Source organism: Neoarius graeffei, chromosome 1, assembly GCF_027579695.1.
Source record: "Neoarius graeffei isolate fNeoGra1 chromosome 1, fNeoGra1.pri, whole genome shotgun sequence".
In the NCBI taxonomy this organism is placed as follows: domain Eukaryota; kingdom Metazoa; phylum Chordata; class Actinopteri; order Siluriformes; family Ariidae; genus Neoarius; species Neoarius graeffei.
Genome location: NC_083569.1, coordinates 111466620 through 111492790, shown reverse-complemented (window position 1 = coordinate 111492790; position 26171 = coordinate 111466620). Strand labels below are relative to the sequence as shown.

At 40.6% G+C, this 26171-nt stretch overlaps 1 pseudogene; it reads left to right on the top strand.

Moving 5' to 3' along the window:
• Positions 1-2996: 2996 nt before the first annotated feature.
• Positions 2997-16514, top strand: LOC132885925 (tripartite motif-containing protein 16-like; annotated as a pseudogene).
• Positions 16515-26171: the final 9657 nt, after the last annotated feature.

Below are 26171 nucleotides of genomic sequence, written 5' to 3'. Positions count from 1 at the left end.
AAGTTCTGACCTTAATCCAATCGAAATGTTGTGAAAGGATCTGAAGCAAGCAGTTCATGTGAGGAAACCCACCAACATCCCAGAACTGAAGCTGTTCTGTATGGAGGAATGGGCTAAAATTCCTCCAAGCCGGCGTGCAGGACTGATCAAACCAGAAACATCTAGTTGCAGTTATTGCTGCACAAGGGGGTCACACCAGATACTGAAAGCCAAGGTTCACATACTTTTGCCACTCGTGGATATGTAATATTGGATCATTTTCCTCAATAAACAAATGACCAAGTATAATATTTTTGTCTCATTTGTTTAACTGGGTTCTCTATATCTACTTTTAGGACTTATGTGAAAATCTGATGATGTTTTCGGTCATATTTATGAAGAAATATAGAAAATTCTAAAGGGTTCACAAACTTTCAAGCACCACTGTATTTATCACAGGTTATGCAGCTGAGGTCAAAAGTTTAAAGACATTCAACCTCTGTTTTTTTTCACAACTCCAAACATTTCATGTGTTAAGTCAATTAGGGTGTCTATTTCCATTAGAGGTGATTTCAAAATAAGATGCAAATGGTGGATTTATTTCAGTTGTTATTTACTAGATCAGATTTTTGGTTTATATATAGGTGGGTTGCATCTGACGTCACATCCGGCTCATGAGATATGCAAGACATGAAGTGGTGGTCAGCTGAGCTCACTGTTTACAAAGTGTTACTATCTCTGGCGTGCCTTGCTAGTTATTAAAATGCCCTACACTTGTGTTGTTTTGGGTTGTTTGAATCAAACAAACCATGAAACTGATAAAAGTTTCTTCCGGGTTCCCAGTGAAGTGATAAAGGGTGAAAGAGCAAAGGATTTTGCCAAAAGGCAATGAGAAAGGTGGCTCTTAAACCTTTCGCTCCGATGGAGTTGAAGAATGCTCGAGTTTGCAGTGATCACTTCGTGAAAGGTTTGTAACTTCCTCTGATTTACTTCGTTTGGATTTGCAAATCACTTATCTCACCATTTTCTGTTATTTTGTGATGTTTCGAAGGAAGTTCAGCAGATGCTTAAGTCCTCAGATGTGTTTTGTTTACTGTTTGATTGTAAACTAACACATATATTTTCACTTTATTTATCAGGATGTCTTAGCAATCTTTACAAGCATGATGATGTAGATTGGGCTCCTGCACCGAACTCGAGATAAGATAATCGAGGCGATCCACATAAATGCAAAAGCAAAGCTCATGAGTTAACAGCACGAAACTGTTACAGTGAGCCGTGATAATGTTTCTGTCATGTTTCACCAATACCCAGGTCTTTAAAGGGGTTTCTGTGGATCTTTCTGAATGATTTAGCTGGAAGAGAAGAGCAGGGAGGATTGAGAATTGAGCGGCTGTGGTTTGTTTACACACGATGGTAAAACTTGCAGTGTCCTAGCAATCATCGCAAAGATGCATACATAAAGCCCAGAAATTCCTTCTTACCTGGGCAAAAATGAAACAGGATTTATCTTGTAGTGTCCTGATCCCCAGATCTTTAACCCAGCCACATATAAAAAGTTGTACTCCTCCATGCTCTTCCAGGTTTTCTTCTGTGTGTCTGTGTAGAACGATGTCTGCAGCACCAGGTACATGAGATGTTGGAAAACTCAATGGATGGACAATTTTTCAACTCATAGGAAAAATCCTTCTTTGCTAGTGTGTAAGGATCTAATCCCATTGCAAAGAGCAACTTTTTGAAGGTATCTTGACCGTGCATTGGCCTCTAAACTGCAAAAATAGTTGGAGACAGTTTCACTAGCTCTTCGCATAATGGCAGCCAAATTGGTTTTCCTGACCACCACTTCATTTGCCTGAAGTAAACTCGCAAGCAAAAGTCACATGACTGAATACAACCTACATTGTCATTTAATTGCTTATCTCAGACCAAATGCTTTGGTAGCTTTCCACAAGCCTTTCACAATAGATCATGGGCCTTCTCTCTCAGACATGCTTTTTCAGTTCAGTCCAGAAATTTTTTTCTGAGATTCAGGGCTTTGTGATGACCACTTCAGTACTTTCATTTTGTTATCTTCAAGCCAATTTGTTCCAACTCTGGAAGGGTGATTAGGATCATCGTCCTGCTCGACAACCAAGTTCCAAGTTTTAACTTTCTGGCTGACTTGAGGTGTTGCGTCAGTATTTCTAGATAATCCTCATTCCTTGTGAAATGTATAGTAACATATACAGTAATATAGTAAAATATAGTAGCATGAATTGTGTAGAGTTGTAAAAAAGTTTCTTTGAACATCCTTAACTGGTGTCCACTGTATTTGTTTCTCAGTCACATTCTCGTGCACTAAAATTCTCGTGTCCTGACCTAGGCACTGGCTTGAATTTATTTTCGGGGTGTGACTTTGGCTTTTGAACTGTGTATTTTTTTTTATTTTGAATATTAAAACTGCATAGCCATATGGCCAAAAGTATTTGGACACCCGACAACTGAACATCCCATTCCAAAACCTTGGGCATTAATATGTACTTTTCTTTCCCCCTTTATAACAGCCTCCAGTCTTCTGAGAAGGCTTTCCAATATATTTTGGACCATAGCTGTGGGGACTTGTCCATTCCTTCCCCAGATCACTGATGTCCAGCAAGAAGTCCTGCGTGAAGTTGGCATTCCAGTTCATCCCAAAGGTGTTCAGTAAGGTAGAGGTCAGTCATGGCTCTGTGCAGGACATTCAAGTTCTTCCACTCCAACCTGAACACACCATGTCTTCATGGAGTGTTTTGTGCACAGGGCCATTGTCATGCTGGAACAGGTTTGGGCCTTTTAGTAAAAGTGAAGGGAAATTGTAATGCTACAGCATACATAAACATTTTATACAATTGTGTGCTTCCAACTTTGTGGAAGAATCACATATGGGTGCAATGATCAAGTGTCCACATACTTTTGGCCATATAGTTTAGCTAGCCTAAGCTAACCTCTGGTGAAGGATGCAGTGCCACATTTTATGCCCTTTCTCTCAGTTTATAAGGATGAAGAGGTTGGCATTGTGCTTCCTTCGAGTCCTATGAAGCTGGGTGTCCCACTGTTGGGATTTGAACTCCTAACCCTTTAATTAAAGTGCAAAGTGTGAAATGCTTGCTCTCATTTTCGTACAAAAGGTTAATGGCTATAGTAATAATTAACCTTTCAGTTACGTTTGCTAATTTTTAACAAGGAAACAAACAGTATAACACAAAGACATATTAACCCAGAAGCTGTTATACATTGAACCCGGAAATTTTTTGACCCTTTGATTTATCTCACCATTGATATATTGTCTTGTTTTATTATAGTGCATCAACACACAACAGCTCAGTGGCTCAGGATCACTTCAGCTGTCCAATCTGCCTAGTCTTACTGAAGAGTCCAGTGACTACAGCTCGTGGACACAGTTTGTGTCAGGACTTTATTGGAGGCTGCTCAAACCTTCACTCCAAGACCTGATCTTGAAGAAAAATGTGATGATTGCTGAATGACAGAAGCTGAAGATGACAGCTTATGATAAATATCTAGAGTGTGATTCCTGCACTGGGAGAAAATACAAAGCCATCAAGTCGTGTCTGGTGTGTCTGGTCTCTTTCTGTGAAACTCACCTCCAGCCTCATTATGAATCTCCTGCCTTTAAGAAGCACAAGCTGGTCGACGCCTCTAGACAACTCCAGGAGCAGATCTGCTCTCAGCATGACAAACTGCTGGAGGTTTACTGTCACACTGATCAGCAGTGTATCTGTGCATTGTGTATGTTAGATAAACATAAAGGACATGACACAGTATCAGCTGCAGCAGGACGAGCTGAGAAACAGGTAATGGTAGATTAAGAAAACATACATTTTCCTGATTTGTAGCTGGCACTCACATTGGCATGTTTTAAATTAAATGGTATTTTTGCAGAGGCAGTTGGCAGCAATGCATCAAGAATCCCAGCAGAGAATCCAGTACAAGGAGAATAAGCTTGAGGAGCTGAGGAAGGCTGTGAGATCTTACAAGGTGAGTTCAGAGGAGAAAACTACAGTAATACAGTTGCTAGGTGCCGCACAAGTTGTTTCAAGATCAAGCAAGTCTCCTCTATTCATCTAATCAATTTTTCGCTAATGGAAAAAAATGTCTTGGGTCCAAAAACTAGAGTTCATTAGGTCCTCTGTTTCTTTGTATCTGCTCAAAGGGGTCTGCACAGGCAGCAGTGGAGGAAAGTGAGAGGATCTTCACTGATCTGGTCAGATCCTTTGTGAAAAGACATAACGAACTGATACGGCTGATGAAAGCTCAGGAGAAAGCTGCAGTGAGTCGAGCTGAAGAAGCCATGAAGCAACTGGAGCAGGGGATTGCAGATCTGAAGAGAAGAAATGCCGAGCTGGAGAGGCTTTCACACACAGAAGATCCTGTCCATTTCCTCCAGGTAACTGAACCATTGCAGTTTAGTAAAGAGACTAAACAGGATGACATGCCGCTATTTACTGATTTACTTTTTGTTGAATGTACATACTTTACTTAAGTGGAAAAGCTGCCCTTAATTTGAGAGAGAGAGAGAGAGAGAGAGAGAGAGAGAAAGTAGGTGTGGCCAAGTGTTTTATCGGTGTCCATGCCCTTGCCAGAACCAGGAAATATCAGAACCACTTGGTTGATGAAAGCTGTCAGATTTCTTTTTTTTTCCTTCTTTATGAAATGATCTTGGTTCTCTTCATGTAAACCTCTGATTCCATGCAGATTTTTCAGTTTGCCTCGGCGCCTCCTGTACCTGCAAACATCCCCCCCATCATACTTAGTTCTTTCCACCCTTTCAACAATGTAGTAAAGTCTGTGTCTCAGCTGAGAGACAAACTTGAAGAATTCTATCGAGAGGACTTTGAGAAGATATCAAGTAGAGGTAATACAATTCATGAAAAAAACCCATTTATCATATATGATACCATGATTCTCAATTCTGACTGATCAAAAGGTGTTGATTGTGGGATAATAAAGGTCTTCTTATCTTATCTTATCTTATCTTATCTTATCTTATCTTATCTTATCTTATCTTATCTTATCTTATCTTGTATGGTTTGGAGACAGTGGCACTGATAAAAAGACAGGAGGCTGAAACTGAACTGGAGGTAGCAGAATTGAAGATGTTGAGATTCTCATTGGGAGAGACAAATTTGGACAGGATTAGAAATGAGTATATTAGGGGGACAGGACATGTAGGACGGCCTTGGAGACAAAGTGAGAAAGGTGAGATTGAGATGGTTTGGACACATACATAGGAGAAATCCAGGGTATATTGGGAAAAGAATGATGGAGATGGAGTTGGCAGGTAGAAGGAAAAGAGGAAGAGCAAAGATGAGATTTATGGATGTGGTGAAGGAGGACATGAGGATGGTTGGTGTGACAGAAAAACATACAGAGGACAGGAGGAGATGGAGGGACATTATCTGCTGTGGAGACAGGAACAACCAAAAGAAGCAGAAGAAGAAGCAGAAGAGCAGCTCTGACAGAAGTGCAGCTGCAAATCCCAGGTTTATATTGACGGCTTATTCATAGGGATGGACTTTTGGGTTTCTATGTTTGTGCACAAACATGGGGGTATCAACCCACAAAAACAAGACACCCAGTCAGTTTGTTTTGTGCTGCCTATTTCAGAAAATATGCTTCAACAAGCTGTTCAAATTTGACTCTTCTTTCTAGATCATTAGAATTATGTCAGCCCCTCATCCATTCATGGTTTGAGAACTGCCTTTGTGAATGAATATTCATGAGGAAAGTGCTACCTGATTGGCCAGTATAAGAGGGGGGTAGGGTGAGCAGCGACTCATTATCATTTAAAGAAACAGGCTGTTCCTCAAATAGATGACTTTCAACCTGATCAAAATGTGCTACGTCATGAGCGTCCGCCATGATGGTAGATATACAAAGCAACTAGGATGGCAGCCGCTGAAAGTGTGTCTGTAAACAATGCTGAATTTTCTCAGTATTACCACGATTTGAACACTCGAGCAAAGATTCGATACAAAGAGAAGATAGATATGTGTGGTTTTGACCCATATTATTTAAAAAAGTCAGACTTTTCTGAAGATAAGACGCTTCTACTGACCATCGAGTACCCAGATATCGCGTTCTATCTGGTTTGGCTGCCAAAGAATCAAGTCCGACACTGGATGAAACATAGCCCATTTTCTGAGTGGGTGCCCAGTCTGGATTGTTTCTATCATATAACTTTGCTAGTGCTCCTAGAAGCGAAATGGTAATACACATGTTAAAATTATAACAATGACCGAGTGAACCACGACAAGAGAACGCTCATTTTACAGCAAAATTCTAGCAACACGAAATAAAATTCTTCCATGATATTATTGAGAAAGCTTTTGAATCTCACCTGAGATAAAATGATTACTGCAAACACGAGCTGTTTTGGTTTTAGCCTCTGTTAGATCAGCCCTGATGATGTTGTTCAGCTGTGCTTGTCTCCTCTCCGTACTAAGCCTCAGAGTTTCCTCACCCTCTTTCCGAATCACAGACGGAATTCTAAAAAATTGGAACATGCCACGGCCACGAGTACTGTTGTGACTACAATCATATACAGCACAAAGATATGGCCTAGCTAAAAGAACACTTAAAGCGGTGGAAAAACAAAGAGAGTCGCGCACGCATTTTGTTTGGAATGTTGCTTGACCCCACATTTGTATATCCACCAACATGGCCGACATCTGGGTTTCTATTTTGCTTTGACGTCACTTGCAAGTCAAGGATTGGCCATTTTTTAAACAGGGCTATTTAGATACAGTGAGAATGAGCTGTGGTGTTTTATCCTTGGGGTATTTTGACCAAAGCATGTCACAGATATTTTATTAAGACTTCAGGGAACTGTGTCAACATGTGCAAAAGGCGTATAATATGTCATCATAAAGAGAAAGAAAAAAGACAGAAGCAGTTGCCATGTGAAAGCCATGGGGGTGGTTAGAGATGCAACTTTAGGACCTCAAGGTCACCGGTTTGATTCCCTGGACCAGTAGGAATGGCTGAAGTGCTCTTGAGCAAGGCACCGAACCCCTAACTGCTCCCCAGGCTGCTCTGGGTACGTTGTATGTTACTCTGGATAAGAGTGTCTGCTAAATGCTTGTAATGTAATGTGATGTAATGAAAAGGAAGAGCTGTCTGGTGAGTAAGAATTGGGGGAAAAACGACAAAAAAATCTAGCTTGAAGGTATTAATGATGTTGAGTTTAGCATGGACGCAACTGATGAATGCTTTTGTTTCTGCAGTAATGGAAGTTGATATTATTCTCCCAGATGACCATCAAACCAGAGAAGAGTTTCTAAAATGTAAGTCTGTCCCATGTATGACATGTAGGCACAAATCAAACAAAGGGCATTTCAGAGACATCATTAATTACTGACTCTATAGTTATTGATCACAACCTCAGTTCCAAAAAAGTTGGGACACTGTGTAAAAAATAAATAAAAACCAAATGTGAAAATTTGCAAATCATGGAAACCCTATATTTAACTGAAAATAGTAAAAAGACAACATACTGTATCAAATGTTGAAACTGAGAAATTTTATTGCTTTTTAAAAAATATACAACCCCGGTTCCAAAAAAGTTGGGACAAAGTACAAATTGTAAATAAAAACGGAATGCAATGATGTGAAAGTTTAAAAATTCCATATTTTATTCAGAATAGAACATAGATGACATATCAAATGTTTAAACTTAGAAAATGTATCATTTAAAGAGAAAAATTAGGTGAGTTTAAATTTCATGAGGACAACACATCTCAAAATAGTTGGGACAAGGCCATGTTTGCCACTGTGAGACATCCCCTTTTCTCTTTACAACAGTCTGTAAACGTCTGGGGACTGAGGAGACAAGTTGCTCAAGTTTAGGGATAGGAATGTTGACCCATTCTTGTCTAATGTAGGATTCTAGTTGCTCAACTGTCTTAGGTCTTTTTTGTCGTATCTTCCGTTTTATGATGCGCCAAATGTTTTCTATGGGTGAAAGATCTGGACTGCAGGCTGGCCAGTTCAGTACCTGGACCCTTCTTCTACGCAGCCATGATGCTGTAATTGATGCAGTATGTGGTTTGGCATTGTCATGTTGGAAAATGCAAGGTCTTCCCTGAAAGAGACGTCATCTGGATGGGAGCATATGTTGCTCTAGAACCTGGATATACCTTTCAGCATTGATGGTGTCTTTCCAGATGTATAAGCTGCCCTTGCCACATACACTAATGCAACCCCATACCATCAGAGATGCAGGCTTCTGAACTGAGCGCTGATAACAACTTGGGTCGTCCTTCTCCTCTTTAGTCCAAATGACACAGCGTCCCTGATTTCCATAAAGAACTTCAAATTTTGATTCGTCTGACCACAGAACAGTTTTCCACTTTGCCACAGTCCATTTTAAATAAGCCTTGGCCCAGAGAAGACGTCTGCGCTTCTGGATCATGTTTAGATACGGCTTCTTCTTTGAACTATAGAGTTTTAGCTGGCAACGGCGGATGGCACGGTGAATTGTGTTCACAGATAATGTTCTCTGGAAATATTCCTGAGCCCATTTTGTGATTTCCAATACAGAAGCATGCCTGTATGTGATGCAGTGCCGTCTAAGGGCCCGAAGATCACGGGCACCCAGTATAGTTTTCTGGCCTTGACCCTTACGCACAGAGATTCTTCCAGAGTCTCTGAATCTTTTGATGATATTATGCACTGTAGATGATGATATATTCAAACTCTTTGCAATTTTACACTGTCAAACTCCTTTCTGATGTTGCTCCACTATTTGTCGGCGCAGAATTAGGGGAATTGGTGATCCTCTTCCCATCTTTACTTCTGAGAGCCGCTGCCACTCCAAGATGCTCTTTTTATACCCAGTCATGTTAATGACCTATTGCCAATTGACCAAATGAGTTGCAATTTGGTCCTCCAGCTGTTCCTTTTTTGTACCTTTAACTTTTCCAGCCTCTTATTGCCCCTGTCCCAACTTTTTTGAGATGTGTTGCTGTCATGAAATTTCAAATGAGCCAATATTTGGCATGAAATTTCAAAATGTCTCATTTTCGACATTTGATATGTTGTCTATGTTCTATTGTGAATACAATATCAGTTTTTGAGATTTGTAAATTATTGCATTCTGTTTTTATTTACAGTTTGTACTTTGTCCCAACTTTTTTGGACTCGGGGTTGTATATGCTCATTTTGAGTTTGACATCAGCAACACATTTCAGAAAAGTTGGGACGGGCAACAAAAGACTGAAAAAGTTCTGTCATGCTAAAAAAAAAAACCCTAAGTTGGTTAATTCGCGGGCGGCACAGTGGTGTAGTGGTTAGCGCTGTCGCCTCACAGCAAGAAGGTCCGGGTTCGAGCCCTGTGGCCGACGAGGGCCTTTCTGTGCAGAGTTTGCATGTTCTCCCCGTGTCCATGTGGGTTTCCTCTGGGTGCTCCGGTTTGGTCCTCCAGCTGTTCCTTTTTTGTACCTTTAACTTTTCCAGCCTCTTATTGCCCCTGTCCCAACTTTTTTGAGATGTGTTGCTGTCATGAAATTTCAAATGAGCCAATATGAGCCAAAATGAGAAAGGCCCTCCCCGACGAGGGCCTTTCTGTGCGGAGTTTGCATGTTCTCCCCGTGTCCGCGTGGGTTTCCTCCGGGTGCTCCGGTTTCCCCCACAGTCCAAAGACATGCAGGTTAGGTTAACTGGTGACTCTAAATTGGCCGTAGGTGTGAATGTGAGTGTGAATGATTGTCTGTGTCTATGTGTCAGCCCTGTGATGACCTGGCTGGCGACTTGTCCAGGGTGTACCCCGCCTTTCACCCGTAGTCAGCTGGGATAGGCTCCAGCTTGCCTGCGACCCTGTAGAACAGGATAAAGCATCTAGAGATAATGAGATGAGATGGTTAATTGGCAACAGGTCATTAAGATGATTGGGTATAAAAAGAGCATCCCAGAGAGGTGGAGTGTCTCAGAAGTAAAGATGGGGACGGGTTTACTGCTCTGTGAAAGACTGTGTGGGCAAACAGTGCAACAATTTAAGAATAACGTTCCTCAATGTAAAACTGCAAAGAATTTGTGGATCGCATCATCTATGGTCCATAATGTCATTAAAAGATTCAGAGAATCTGGAGAAATCTCTGTATGCAAGATACAAGGCTGAAAACTGACATTGGTTGCCTGTGATCTTCAGGCCTTCAGGAGACACTGCATTAAAAGCAGACACATGTCTGTAGTGGAAATCACTGTATGGGCTCAGGAACACTTCAGAAAACCATCGTCTGTGATAACACTTAATTACTGCATCCATAAATGCAAGTTAAAACCAGATATAAACAATATCCAGAAACACCACCACCTTCTCTGGGCCTGAGCTCTTTTATGATAGACTGAGGCGAAGTGGAAAACTGTCCCGAGGTCTGACGAATCAAAAGTAGAAACTCTTTTTAGAAATCATGAACAGCACATCTTTCAGGCTAAAGAGGAGAGGGACCATCCAGCTTGTTATCATTTCACTGGTCAAAAGCCAGGATCTGTGATGGTATGAGGACGCATTAGTGCACATGACATGGGTAGCTTATCCATCTGGTAAGACATCATTAATGCTGAATGATATAAACACATTTCAGAGCAATATGCTGCCATCCAGACAAAATCTTTTTCAGGGAAGGCCTTCCTTCTTTCAGCAAGACAATGCCAAACCACTTTCTGCACATATTAAAACTGCATGGCTCTGTAGTAAGAGTCCAGGTGCTAAACTAGCCTGCCTGCAGTCCAGACCTGTCTCCCATTTAAAATATTTGGTGTGTTATGACGTGTAAAATATGACAAAGGAGACCCAAACTGTTGAGCAACTGAAATTGTATATCAGGTAAGAATGGGACAACATTTCTCTTTCAAAACTACAGCAATTGGTCTCCTCAGTTCCCAAATGTTTACAGAGTGTTGTTAAAAGTATAGGTGATGAAACGCAGTGGTAAACGTGCCCCTGTTCCAACTTTTTTGAAATGTGTTGCTGACATCAAATTCAAAGTGAGCATATATTTTTTCAAAAAACAATAAAATTTCTCAGTTTCAACATTTGATATGTTGTCTTTGTACCATTTTCAATTAAATATAGGGTTTCCATGAAAGCTGAAATATTTAACATGCAGATTATTTTTTATTTCTCTCAGATTCCTGTCAGTTCACTCTGGATCCAAACACAGCTAATAATCTCCTCTGTCTGTCTGAGAGGAATACAGTGGTGACTTGCAGTGAAACAGCACAGCAGTATCCTGATCATGCTGAGAGATTCGACAATTACTGGCAGGTGTTGTGTCGAGAGGGTGTGTGTGGACGCTGTTACTGGGAGGTTGAGTGGAGCGGACATGACGGGGTTTCTATAGCATTGTCGTATAAAAGCATCAGCAGGAAAGGAAACTTTGTTCAATGTGTCTTTGGATCCAGCGATCAGTCCTGGAGATTGCTGTGCACGCCATCCTACTACTCGTTCTATCACAGATGTATAGAAACTAAAATCCCTGTTGAGCCCAGCTCCTCGAGGATAGGCGTGTATGTGGACCATGTGGCAGGAATTCTGTCCTTCTACAGCGTTTCTCACACGATGAAGCTCCTCCACAGAGTTCACACCACATTCACTCAGCCTCTTTATCCCGGGTTTTTGGTTTGTAAAGGATCAGCGATTAAACTACTTAATTAAACTGGTTAAGGTGAAATACTACACAGGGAGGCACGGTGGTGTAGTGGTTAGCACTGTTGCAGCAAGAAGGTCCTGGGTTCGAGCCCAGCAGCCAGCGAGGGCCTTTCTGTGTGGAATTTGCATGTTCTCCCCGTGTCTGTGTGGGTTTCCTCCGGGTGCTCCGGTTTCCCCCACAGTCCAAAGACATGCAGGTTAGGTTAACTGGTGACTCTAAATTGACCGTAGGTGTGAATGTGAGTGTGAATGGTTGTCTGTGTCTATGTGTCAGCCCTGCAATGACCCGGCGACTTGTCCAGGGTGTACCCCGCCTCTCACCCACAGTCAACTGGGATAGGCTCCAGCTTGCCTGCGACCCTGTAGGACAGGATAAGCGGCTACAGATAATGGATGGATGGAAATACTACACAAAATTCTTTTTAAGCAATAGATATAACAAATTTCACCAGGTGATTGCTGGTATTTGTAGTATTCTTAAAATTTGCATTTATTTATGCAAATAAGACATTTGTGTAATTCAGTGTACAGAAATTTGCATAATTCATAAGACAAACAAAACATTTTTATCAATGTTTATTTTGGTGTGAAGACTCTTTCAAGAGAAAAACATTTACAGAAAAGTTTGTTGGAAAAAATATATATTTTTTAATTGATTAATCAAGAAAATAGCATATACTGTAATAAAATATTTTCTGCCATATTACAATATAAAACCCAACATAAATTGTTGGGATGGTATGTTGAAATGGAAATTAAAACTGAAAATTATGATTTATAAATAATCTTTGAACTGTATTGCACTCAAAACAATACAACAGCACATTATTTGATGTTTTACCTCATTAATTTTATTGTGTATGTTTTTTTTAATTTCAATTTTGATTCTTGTAAAACATTTCATAAAAAGTTTTGGACAGTAAAGAATTTCTGACTTTATAATGTTTCCATTCCTTCTCACAACACTTCAAAGATGTTTAAGGACTGAAGACACCAAGTGATGAAGTGTTTCAGGTGTTATTTTGTCCCGTTCTTCTGTAAACAGGTCTTAAGGTATGTAACAGTACGGGGTCGTCGTTGTCATACTTTTCATTTCTAAATTCTCCACATATTCTCTATTGAGGACAGAGAGGACACGCCCTCTTCTTCCACAGCCACGCATTTGTAATGTGAGCAGAATGTGGTTTTGCATCGTCTTGTTGAAATCTCCCTGGAAAAGATGTCGTCTTGAAGGCAACATATGTTTCTCCAAAATCTGAATGTACTTTTCTGCATTAATGCTCCATCACAGAAGTTAGCTTTACCAAGGGCATTGACATAACCCCATACCTTAACACACCCTGGCTTTTGGACATGTTCCCAGTAACAGTTCTGGTGGATGGTCCTTTTTGTCTTTGGTCTGGAGTACACAGTCAGTACGTTTACATGCACATCCAAATCGAGCTACTGCCGGTAATCGAGCTAAGGGTCCCAGCAGGGGTGCCAGAGAAATCCAATCCTATATGCACACAAGGAAATCGAGCTATTGTGTGAGGTACATTGTGCACCCGAGCCACAGGTGGCGCTACACGCCCCATCGTGTTGGTACACTTCCGGTTCTCGTCATGAAGAAGAGCTATTCAAGAGTGTAAACAAAGTTATCAGTTCCATGTTCTCCATTGCGCGTTTTTTTCCCGTCCATGAATTTTAATATATTCAACTCCTTAAGCTGAATGAGCATGAACTCTGTCTCCTCATTGCTCCAGAAGTGCACATTTCTGCTCACCATTTTCTCTTCTTCGTTTGTTCCTCCTGACCTCTTCTGCTGCTCGCTACTACTGTTGTCATGCCGACCGAGGCTGTCGTGTTTCCCGCTTGTGGTCTCGTCACTCGTCACTTCCGGAAGGGGCAGTGCTGAAGTAAGTAGCTCGACTACGTAGCTTGATAGGGTATACATGCACTAAGTAGCTCGGCAAAAATCGCATAATCTAGGTCGTGTAGCTTGATTACGAGAAATCAAGTTCGGTTCAATTTCAGCCGAGCTAAGGTGTTTCCATGGCATTTAGAACTTCGATTTCAGTCGAGCAACGGCAGAAATTCGATTTTCTCTATGTGTATGTAAACGACTGTCCATTTCTTCCAAAAAAATGACCTGATTTGTCTGACTACAATACACGTTTCCACTGTGTGATGGTCCATCCCAGATGCCTCTGAGCCCAGTGCTTGAGTATGCATGTGACAAATAAATGCTTCTTCTTATTATTGGACTTCAAAGTAGGACCTTTGTAGGGTCAGAAAGGTACATATTTTGTTCCCAAGCAGTATATAAAGGGTCCAAATAAGTACCTTAGAGGGTACTGATTCAGTGACAAGCCATTGTAGCCCTAAAGGCACAATAATTAACAGTTATTCCACAAAATCGAGTCGTACATGAGCTGATAGCTGATGAGGCGCATAGCTCCGAGTTGTCTATAAACCATGTACAACTAGATTGAGTGAAATAACTCTTTTATTCTATCCACATTCACTGGATTTTGAGAAATGGAGCATTTTTATTGTTATTTTTTGCAAATTTGATAAATAAAAATTTTATACAAAACGTCCGACAAAATCATTTCCACTTAGAATGTAAACAAACCGGCGAAATGACAGGAATGATTTGTGAAAAATGTGATAATAATAATTCTTGAAAAATATAAAAAAGATACATTCTTACCATCAAATACTTTCATTCCATATTTTGTTGCTTTTTTCTTTTCTTTTTTTGGGGGGAGGTGGTTCTTCTTCTTCTTCTTCTTTAGGGCTTTTTGACGGTTGGCAAACCAACTTAAAGGTACATTGTTGTTGAGACAGACTCAGAAAAACGACAATTCTACAATTCTGTAGTTATTTTTCTGACATTTAGCAACTATTGTGAGCTTCATCATGTGACTGCTTGATCCTCTTTGCTCATGATTTATGCATGTTTTACATCTGATTAAACTTATTTCTTCACCTATTAAAAAAAAGAAGTCAGTTTTCACACTTTGACCAGTCAATTCTTTTAAATAGGTTTAAAAATTTTTTTTTTTTGGGGGGGGACTTTAAATTAAGTGCAACCATTACCATGACACCTGAAATCTCCCAATGTATTTCCAGGGGTGGACAGTAACGAAGTACATTTACTTAAGTACTGTACGTAAGTACACTTTTTGAGTATCTGTACTTTACTTGAGTATGATTTTTTTGGAAACTTATGACTTTAACTTCACTACATTTGAAAGACAAATATCGTACTTTTTACTCCACTACATTTCTATCAAGGCCCTCGTTACTCTATAGCTGTGTTCACATATATACCGGTACGATATACCCTGTCCACACTAGGGATTTTGTACCGATACGATACTACTTTCGTACCGCAACACCTGTCCACACTAGCAACTATACTGGTACTGGTATAACTGTATCGATACAAAGTATACCGGTACAGTTTAGTGCATCTGTCCACACTAGCGAGAAATGTTTGCAGTTTTCTTTCACGGTAGTTGAAATGCGCGTGCGCGAAATGTTTCCGTGGTTACCGAGTAACTTCCTTCCGAGAATATGGCGGATGAAACAACGTGTGTGTGCTTTTTGTTGTCAATGTACAGTCTGTCGGCACTGCTCCGGAGTGCGACCGGCCGCATCTTCGCCCATGAAGCGGCGGAGATCACTCGACAGTTGTCTGTACACGTCGATATTTCAACGTGTACCCCTCAACTGTTCCTGGCATTGCTCATCTCCCCAAAGCTCCAACAAACACATAACTTCGTCTTTGCTCCATGTAGCTCCACGGTTGTTTTGAGCCATTTTGACGTTTTATTTACAGCTGGAAAGCACGTCCGTATTGTATTGTATGAATAACCCGGAAGAAGTAGGAATGGTTCATTGCGCATGCGCATTATATTTGTATCGATACAGAACTGCTTCATCTGTCCACACTACAGCAAAGCGCTACAGTACCGATACTGTACCGGTACAAAACCCATACATTTGTGGGTTTCGTACTGATACAGTTATACCGCTACAGTACCGGAATAGTTGCTAGTGTGGACAGGTGTTGCGGTACGAAAGTAGTATCGTATTGGTACAAAATCCCTAGTGTGGACAGGGTATTAGAAGCAGCTTTGAAAGTGGATGTTTTTTTTGTTTTCTTTTCTCAAACGTGATTTTTTATTTTTTGCAGGTGACACTGAGACAGTCTATCAGTAATCACTAGGGTCACGTCACATCCATAGACTGGATAAAATCAAGTTCAGTTTCTCAGCAGCATTATTTGAACACAATCAGCTGATGGCAGAATGGAAGGAGGCGGTTCTTCTGGGAAATGCACGCACTCATGACCCATGAACCCACGTTTCAGTTTTCAGAAAGGAATAAAGATCCGTTTCATTTTAAATGTTTGATTTGTTTGCTTAAAATGAACCATAACACGGCGTTCAAAAACTCATCCAACCTGCGGGAGCATATTGAGGTATATAAACGTTTTATTCCAAGAGAAAGCTTGTAATGAAGTTGTCTGTGCTTTTAGAGCTAGCAATAACATTGCAATAGCTATGCAGTCTGGTTAGTCAAATGACTTTCTATGGATTTGCCCGCCAAGTTGCTACAGCCTTGTCCATGGCTAACGTTTACACATAGCTAGTTAACTTGGACACAGTTAGCATGTAAAAACAGAGTTATGCTAACATGAATAACATTAACTCTAGCATAAGCTTGCCAAATAAACAGAATGTAGAAATATTTCTTTTCTAGTAGCATTAGCTACCCAATATGATTTCGAGTTTGAAAAGAGTTTGCTAGTATGTCAGGTGGAGCTTCAGCTCTACAGGTTCTACAAACTAGTCAGAAAATCCAGTCGATTGCTTCAGAGGCATTAGGCTTTGTCATCATTGTGGCAATAATACAACAATGCACTGACAGAAAATGTACTTTTAATACTTAAAGGTCCCATGGCATGGTGGTTTGTTGATGCTTTAAATGGGCTCGTGGAGGTTTCCGGATGTTATATCCGCAGCCTTTCTCGAAATGAACCCTCGGCACGTAGATATAGCCTCCTGGGAGAAAGCCCCATTTCAGCGCTTTTCCCAGTGCGTCGTTTTGCTAATGAGAAGCAGGAGGCGGGGAAGGGTAGAGGGTGGGGGCGGGTCTTATCATTAATATTCATGACATGTAAACGTGTTACCTCTGATTGGCTAACAGCACTGTGCCGCTACCTCCAGTGGGTCAGAACAAGCGGATGTGGGTGTCTTACTATGGCGAGAGAGAAGGAACAAACCGCGAAGGGAAAAATACCGCGCGCTGACGTCATTAAGGTGCGACGCGAGGAAATAAAATAAATTCAACAAATGTTTGGGTTTTTACTGAACAAACAAACAAATAAAATGAACGAGTGACTTAAAAAAAGAATGTGGGTGTCTTTGTAAAAACTGTTTTGATTGGCTATTATAACAGAGCATGCTGCATGCTTTTTGGTTTTGTAGCGCAGAGTTCCTGGCTAACTGCAGGGAGCGGTTAGCTGCACAGCTAATGTAGCCATTGCAAGGCTAACGCACCGATTTTAAAACACGGCAAAACATAAGCTCATAAGTTACAGTCAATTTCCAGACTAAACTCAGTTTAACAGAGCATGCTGCATGCTTTTTGGTTTTGTAGTGCAGAGTACCTGGCTAACTGCAGGAAGCGGTTAGCTGCACAGCTAATGTAGCCATTGCAAGGCTAACGCACCAATTTTAAAACACGGCAAAATGACTTAACAGTTATACACTTACTTGTTTGCTGTTTGTGGCTGATGCGGCAGGGATGCTTGGTACGGACCCAGGCTTCAGTGACAGTTGATGTGCAAAACCTACCCTGTACTGTCCCAAGTTGTGGAAACATTCATCAGGAAAATGCTTCCGACAAACATACACCGTCTTAGGTAGACTCGACGGCGTATTATTGGAGTAAATAAAATTAAGCCACTGCGTCTTCAGGGGCTCTCCCGTCAGCAGTAAAAACAGACTCTTTTCTGTGTTGTCACATCCATGTACAGCGCAATTTCCATGTTTGGTGGCAACTTTTGAGCCGGGCGGGCAATCCATACAGTGGGTGGGAATCCAGAGGGGGGGTGTGGGGATCATCTCCCTTGCTGACATCGGCAAGGGAAGAGCTTCTCAACGAGACGTTTTGACGCGCCATTCTCAAATATTGGGCATAGTTTGGTTTACACATTATGAAATTTCTAGCCACTGGGGTGACTTAAGAAGGTCAGAGGAACTCATTTTAACGTTAAAAAACCTCAGAAAGTGAAAATTTCATGCCATGGGACCTTTAAGTATTTTTAAAAGCAAGTACTTCAGTACTTTAACTTAAGTAAAAATTTGACTGGACAACTTTCACTTGTAACGGAGTAACATTTAACCAGTGGGAATTGTACTTTGACTTAAGTAATAAACTTGGGTACTTTGTCCACCTCTGTGCATTTCTTTCAAAGCATCGTTCAAGAAATAAAACAGGGAAGGTACCGTAGGCTCTCTTCTGAGTTGTGCAGTTTGAAGTCAGGAAGAAGCTCCACCAGGAGGCAGCACTCATCCACAACACCATCCACCAGAACTCTAAGTGAAGATGTGAAAATGTGTGATGTGTTTTACACTCACTCACTGTCAGTAAGTGCTTTATCCTGGTCATGGTCACAGTAGATTCAGAGCCTACACCCACGTCCATCACACACACACACACACAAGCACATACACTCATTCACACCTTCTGACTGGTCATCAACCTTAATTAATTTCCTACAGGTTCTAGTGTTTTACTGATGTGCTGAAATGAAGCAATGTGTTATACCAAGAGTCATAATGTGAAAATGTTCGTTATCACTTCATTTTATGAAACTCTATACCCCTTTACAGAGAGCATGTTTCATATTCAAAACATTATGACTCACAGGATGTTGTTCAGCAGCTGCATGATGGTTGTGTGAGTCATTCAGTGCTTTTGACTGATCCACGACAACATGAAGGTCTAAATAGCAACATGCACTGACACTTTGCTCTGATGATCTTCATTCACTCTGAAGCCACTTCAGCAGCTCAGAAATATTGACATATTTTTAGTGTGGATTGGGAATCGGTTGCTATGGTGACTCAGGTTGATATTGATGGGTTTTTTAATCGTGATTGTTGATGATGATGATTACAATGACTTTGATTTATACACGGCCATTTCCAAGCTGTGGACCAAAAATGACCCTTTTTCGGGTTATGAAAAGCTAACAGAGACTGAAATATCTTTTTTTTTTAAATAAATAAATAAATATACAAACAGGCAGACGTTTGCTTCCTCAGGCAAGGTTGTGTATACTCTTCTACTGCTCGACTGCCTCGGTGAGCAAATGCTTACTATTCCACAGCCCATGTTTCAACAGTTAAGATCTGTAAGGAAACACACACACACACAAATATCATCTATAATTTATTATTCCGTGTTTGAAACTCGGCCGGCACTAAGTTTTGTTTCAATTTTGGTGGGAAAAAAAATCCTCATTCTGTATCACAAAGAGGACGAGAACGAATTCTTATTCTAATCTGACACGACGGATTCAGACAGGATTACAATCCCAGAGACATCCAAGTAACAATTACATTATCTCTAAATGTAAAAGTAAAGAGCAATTCCAGCGTTATGGACGTGACACTTGAACTCAAAATGGCAACAAATGACCCAGTGCATGTTTTCTTGTCTCCCAGTATTTAAACAGGTGTTGCATATTTTAAGGCTGTACCATACTGGAGAAGTGATAGAACAAGAACAATTCCCATAGTACATCTAGGGCATGCCAGAAAATGCCAATAAAAGATGCGTTATGGATGTGACAGAAAAAGTATCACTTTTCTTGGGTGACTGTACATTTTTATCAAACTCTGTGAAATCGTAAACCTAATGTCGAAATGGAGATATCCGTTTGATAGAGGGGTCCAAGGTGAATATTAAAAAATCTTTGTTTAAAATATTTTGTATTTCATGCAGAGTTTCGGAAGGAAAAGTCAGCGTTATGGATGTGACGAAATTCCGTTATGGATGTGACGCGTCTGAAATAGACATGGCATATGTTTAGAAAATCAGCAATTTAACCACCATAACCCTTTGAAAAACTCTCTAAATATCAGCTAAAACTATCAAAGTTCTTAAATAATATTTAGGATGGCTATTGTTTTGCTGTTTTGTGGATTTTAGCATACATTTCTGTGGCTTGTGGCAATAATATAGAATTGTACATGATCAAAGTTGATTTTAGCTTGGGTTTTACATTATAAGAAAGAAAGACTGACAGTGACATATTAGGTTGGTTACAAATTGGTTCAACTTATTCACATCTGTAAAATACAGGCCTAGGTGATATCTCTGGGAGTGGTTTTGATGTATTACATGTTGCTTTATTTTTGCATGGTGAGGTTGACATTTACATGGAATTGCCCTAAAGCAGTCTGAATAAGGAATAAGGCTGAAACCTATGAAAGATATCAGAGGCCTCGTAGGTTGAAGAAGAAGTCTGAGTCTGCATGTCGAGTAAGCGTATAAACTAAATATGATCATATTATTTGGAGATTATGTGTAAATGAACAGATAAAGCAGCATGTCCTAAACATACACAGATACAGATACAAACAGCAGGTGTGCTGTTTCTTTTTTCATCTATCGTCAGTGGTTTGCTCGAGGAGTCCAACCTAAACACTGCCTTGGGTTAGCGAACTCCAGAATAAAACCCCATTTCTCCCATACGAGCTGTGTCAAAGTGCACATAAAGAAATATGCTTTAATTTACAGAGACGCTACACTCTCAGAAAATATAGTACCTTATTGTACCTTTAGGGCTACAATGGCTTGTCACTGGTGCAGTACCCTCTAAGGTATTTATTTCTACTCTTTATATACTGCTTGGAAAAATATATGTATCTTTTTGGCCCTATAAAGGTACACATAGTTATCCTGAAGTCCAGTAATGAGCCCTAGAGGGCACGTCAGTGTAGATTGGACCTTGGGGTACAGAAATGGACTCATACTGTACACCTATTTCTGACAGTGTCTAGTTAAAGGAATCAAATTTCAGTGAATTTCCTACATCTGGATGGGTTTATGTTATGAGGAAGCCAATGAATGCCTTCAGTCCACAATATCTACCATGTACAGTGGATATAAAAAGTGTACATACCCCATTAAAATGACAGGTTTTTTCTGATGTTAAAAAAATGAGACCACGATAAATAATTTCAAAACTTTTCCCACCTTTAATGTGACCTATAACCTGTACAGTTCAATTGAAAAACAAACAAATCTGTTTTGGGGAAAAACATTTTAAAAAATGTACAAGAAGCACACCCTTAAACTAATACTTTGTTGAAGCACTTTTTTTTTTTATTTAATTACAGCGTTCAGTCTTTTTGGGTAGGACTCTATCAGCCTGCCACATCTACACTTGGCAATATTTGCCCATGCTTCCTTAAAAAAGCACTCAAAACCTGTCAGATTGTGAGGGCATCTCTTGTGCACAGCCCTCTTCAGGTCACCCCACAGATTTTCAATTGGATTTAGGTCTGCGCTCTGGCTGGGCCATTCCAAAACTTTTTGTGGTCATTGTCATGCTGAAAGATGAAATTCCTCTTCATCTTCATCTTTCTAGCAGATACCTAAAGGTTTTGGGCCAAAATTGACTGAACAGGAGCTTTAGTCAAGGTGGAGGGAATTATGAACAGTTAAAAATCAGAATCAGAATTACCTTTATTAATCCCCGGAGGGAAATTCAAATTTGCTACAAGCTTTGTAGCAAATTTGAATTTCCCTCCGGGGATTAATAAAGTAATTCTGATTCTGATTTTGAACTGTTCATAATTCCCTCCACCGTGACTAAAGCTCCTGTTCCAGCTGAAGAAAAACAACCCCAAACATGATGCTGTCACCACCATACTCCATGCTTCACCATGGGTATGGTGTTCTTTTGGTGATGCACAGTGTTGTTTTTGTGCCAAAAATACCTTTTGGAATTGTGGCCAAAAAGTTCAACCTTGGTTTCATCAGACCAGAACACATTTTCCCACATGCTTTTGGGAGAGTTGATGTTTTTTTTTTTTTGCAAAATTTAGCCAGGCCTGGATGTTTTTCTTTGACCCTACCCCATAGTCCAGACATATGGAGAATACGGGAGATTGTTGTCCCATGTAGTACACAACCAGTACTTGCTAGAAATTCCTGCAGCTCCTTCAGTGTTGCTGTAGGACTCTTGGCAGCCTCCCTAATCATTTTTTGTCTTGTCTTTTCATAAATTTTGGAGGGACGTCCAGTTCTCGGTAATATCACTGTTGTCCCATATTTTCTCCACTTCTTGATGACTGTCTTCACTGTGCTCCATGGTATATCTAATGCCGTGGAAATGTTTTTGTACCCTTCTCCTGACTGATACCTTTCAACAATGAGATCCCTTTGATGCTTTGTAAGCTCTCTGTGAACCCTGGCTTTTGCTGGAGGATGCAACTGCATAAATGTCTGAGCTTCATTTGGGGTTAATCAGAGTCATTTTAATTGATGGCAGGTGTGAACCCAAAAAGACTGAATGCTGTAATTAAATCAAAAGGTGCTTCAACAAAGTATTAGTTTAAGGGTGTGCACACTTATGTAACCAGCATATTGTACATTTTTTATGTTTTCCCCCCTAACAGATTTGTTGGTTTTTCAATTGAATTGTACAGGTTATAGGTCACATTAAAGGTGGGAAAAGTTTTGAAATTATTTATCGTGGTCTCATTTTTTTTTGCATCAGAAAAACCTGTCATTTTAATGGGGTGTGTACACTTTTTATATCCACTGTACAGTACAGCAGGAGATCCAGTTCACTGGCTCACTGGGTCTTATACTGCTTTTGCACTGATGTTTTAACAGGACCAGGGGCAGCATGATGGTGCAAATGGTGGTAGTGATAAAAAAAAAGAAGAAAAGACTATTAACTTGGAAAATTTTGTACATGTTGTTGTTGTTGTACTTAAAGATGCTGACTGCAAAGTCATCTGAAATTTAAAAAAAAAAAAAATTGTGCCTGGCATTTTCCTGTCTTACAAGAACAATATCATGTGGGCGAAAGGGATGTGATCATTTTGATGTCCTGAGAGTTGCTGTTCTCCATTTTGGGACCGTTTTCCTCCCTTTTGAGGTAAACAGTACGGCCCTATGGAAAGGAGCTTTAACTAATTAGCATAACTATGGAACTGCGTCACACCAAGATGGCGGTGCGCGGAAAACATCATGACTCTGCATCGACCTCGGAGAGTTTTGAGCCGCAGGGATGTAATTTGTGGTTGACGTTTGCGAATAGATCTTTTCTCAGTTACTGCTTTTGTGTTCTCATTTCTTTCTCTGTAAGATCAAAACATTAGGTGTAGAATGCCATCTGTGAGTGGCAAAAGTAAGTAGGTGGGCGGCACGGTGGTGTAGTGGTTAGCACGGTTGCCTCACAGCAAGAAGGTTCCGGGTTTGAACCCAGCGGCCTGTGAGGGCCTTTCTGTGTGGAGTTTGCATGTTCTCCCTGTGTCTGCGTGGGTTTCCTCTGGGTGCTCTGGTTTCCCCCACAATTCAAAGACATGTAGGTTGACGTGGGGCGGCCTTGGGCTGAGGTGCCCTTGAGCAAGGTACCTGCTCCCTGGGTGCTCTAGTGTGGCTGTCCACTGCTGTGTGTGTGTGTGTGTTCACTGCTTCAGATGGGTTAAATGCAGAGGAAGAATTTCACTGTGCTTGAAGTGTGCATGTGATGAATAAAAGTTTCTTAGTTCCTTGCTCTATCTTGCAGTTGCACTCACTAGGCAGGCTTTCCTTTTCTTTTCTGCTTGAGGGGGAGCTGAGTCTGCCACGTTTTCCCACGCCGACTTGTTTTGGTTAAAAGTAGCTCAAACACACCCCATGGTGGTCACATGATATTGTTGCTCACTTGCTTCGGCGATCTCCGGAATTGTAAACTGCAGGATGCTTTTTATTTTGGCAAAACATTTACACACAGGATACACGGTGTGTGTGCAGCAGGGAAACATCTGGAAACTCCAACAGCAACAGAAATACAACCCTGATTCCAAAAAAGTTGGGACAAAGTACAAATTGTAAATAAAAATGGAATGCAATAATTTACAAATCTCAAAAACTGATATTGTATTCACAATAGAACATAGACAACATATCAAATGTCGAAAGTGAGACATTTTGAAATTTCATGCCAAATATTGGCTCATTTGAAATTTCATGACAGCAACACATCTCAAAAAAGTTGGGACAGGGGCAATAAGAGGCTGGAAAAGTTAAAGGTACAAAAAAGGAACAGCTGGAGGACCAAATTGCAACTCATTAGGTCAACTGGCAATAGGTCATTAACATGACTGGGTATAAAAAGAGCATCTTGGAGTGGCAGCGGCTCTCAGAAGTAAAGATGGGAAGAGGATCACCAATCCCCCTAATTCTGCGCCAACAAATAGTGGAGCAATATCAGAAAGGAGTTCGACAGTGTAAAATTGCAAAGAGTTTGAACATATCATCATCTACAGTGCATAATATCATCAAAAGATTCAGAGAATCTGGAAGAATCTCTGTGCGTAAGGGTCAAGGCCGGAAAACCATACTAGGTGCCCGTGATCTTTGGGCCCTTAGACGGAACTGCATCACATACAGGCATGCTTCTGTATTGGAAATCACAAAATGGGCTCAGAAATATTTCCAGAGAACATTATCTGTGAACACAATTCACCGTGCCATCCGGCGTTGCCAGCTAAAACTCTATAGTTCAAAGAAGAAGCCGTATCTAAACATGATCCAGAAGCGCAGACGTCTTCTCTGGGCCAAGGCTCATTTAAAATGGACTGTGGCAAAATGGAAAACTGTTCTGTGGTCAGACAAATCAAAATTTGAAGTTCTTTATGGAAATCAGGGACACCATGTCATTCGGACTAAAGAAGAGAAGGACGACCCAAGTTGTTATCAGCGCTCAGTTCAGAAGCCTGCATCTCTGATGGTATGGGGTTGCATTACTGCGTGTGGCATGGGCAGCTTACACATCTGGAAAGACACCATCAATGCTGAAAGGTATATCCAGGTTCTAGAGCAACATATGCTCCCATCCAGACGACGTCTCTTTCAGGGAAGACCTTGCATTTTCCAACATGACGGTGCCAAACCACATACTGCATCAATTACAACATCATGGCTGCGTAGAAGAAGGGTCCGGGTACTGAACTGGCCAGCCTGCAGTCCAGATCTTTCACCCATAGAAAACATTTGGTGCATCATAAAACGGAAGATACGACAAAAAAGACCTAAGACAGTTGAGCAACTAGAATCCTACATTAGACAAGAATGGGTTAACATTCCTATCCCTAAACTTGAGCAACTTGTCTCCTCAGTCCCCAGATGTTTACAGACTGTTGTAAAGAGAAAAGGGGATGTCTCACAGTGGTAAACATGGCCTTGTCCCAACTTTTTTGAGATGTGTTGTTGTCATGAAATTTAAAATCACCTAATTTTTCTCTTTAAATGATACATTTTCTCAGTTTAAACATTTGATATGTCATCTATGTTCTATTCTGAATAAAATATGGAATTTTGAAACTTCCAAATCATTGCATTCCGTTTTTATTTACAATTTGTACTTTGTCCCAACTTTTTTGGAATCGGGGTTGTAGAACATTTTACCCAGAATTCAACTTTGCAGTCAGAACCTTTAAATGATCATGCCCCATCATTATTAAATTAAAATATTACTGGAAAATCATCCAGGCATGATATTGAACCAGACCCCATTTTGACTCACAGAAGCACCAGCATCATAGTAGCTTTTATTACTGTGTTCAGTGAACTTTTCAGATCTTTCCAGAATGCCCCAAACCACAAAACTGAAGTAAATCTGATCAAATATTATCAGGTGGGTATGGTTGATAACTATTAACAATGGTTGCTTGATTTGGGAAAGACGTTGTCCTTGCTGCTGGAGTGGCACGGTGGTGTAGTGGTTAGCACTGTCACATGACACCAAGAAGGTTCTGGGTTTGAATCTCATGGCCTTTCTGTGTGGAGCTTGCATGTTCTTCAGGTACTCTGGTTTAATCCCACAGTTCAAAGACATGCAGATTAGGTAAAATACCCAACCACTGGGGTTGCACAAGCCAGTGAATACTTAGTGCTGGTCCAAAGCCAACTGGGGAGGGTTGCATCAGAAAGGGCATCTGGTGTAAAAGCCTATACCAAATCAGATATGTGGGACATAAATTGGGAAGGACGATCCACTGTGGCAACCCCTAACAGGAGCAGCCAAAAGAAGTAGTTATTGTTGATGCTGAAGCAAAGATAATTAAAAAAAAAAATTAGAAAGTTTTCCAGAAAGTTCCACAGGTTATCTGGTCCTAAGACACGCCTAAGACCCGATATGAGTAAATACAAATTACAAGAGACGCAGTAAATAGTCATGTATGAATAGCTATAAATATGGGCATGATAGTTCTTG